Raw genomic sequence first — 755 nt, forward strand, 5'->3', positions numbered from 1 at the left:
ATACACTTCCAGCTGCAATTTCTTCTCAAGATATGCTTCGATTGTCTGACCAAAATGGGTGTATGGAGTGGTCCAGCTTTGGATGCAGTCACATTGCTGCCATCGACTGAAACAGGAGTCCTATATGCACATCCTAGTCAGAATTCGTAATCTGGACCCACAACCACCTTATTCTGTAATCTTAACACTCTTCTCCCTTGCTGTAGTGACAATGCAACCCAGAATTAATTCCAGCATCCACCCCCATGACACCCCCATTTTCTTCCACGACAAACAGCAACATAACTTCTTCTAGAAAAAAGGACCTGCCTGACTTTTCCAGAATGGAGAGAAAGCATGCATATGCATGGGAAATAAGAGGAGTTTGCACATTCTTGATTAAAAAGCAGTCTGTTTTACTGACCTAGCTCCAAATCTCTTCCCCCCCTCCTTGCACTTCTTTTTTCCTTCATGTTTCTATTTTGAGAACAAACTGAAGAGATGTCATCCATGCTAGCAGGGAATAAAAATTCAGAGTTCCAAGAGTCAGAGAAATTACAACATGCAAAATTAAAATACTGAGCAATAACTACAGATATCATGTACAGGCAATTGTTCAACAGCACACAAGTCCCAAACTCTTGTCAACACAACAATTTCTGAATAATTCTGTGGATACAACCAGAGAAATTCTATGGAAAAACTAAGGTACATAAACTGAGTCACCACTCACATGTAAATCAACATGAACACCAAAAAGCATAGTCTGCAAAGAG

This window comes from Strix aluco, chromosome 7 (assembly GCF_031877795.1).
Source record: "Strix aluco isolate bStrAlu1 chromosome 7, bStrAlu1.hap1, whole genome shotgun sequence".
Lineage (NCBI taxonomy): Eukaryota > Metazoa > Chordata > Aves > Strigiformes > Strigidae > Strix > Strix aluco.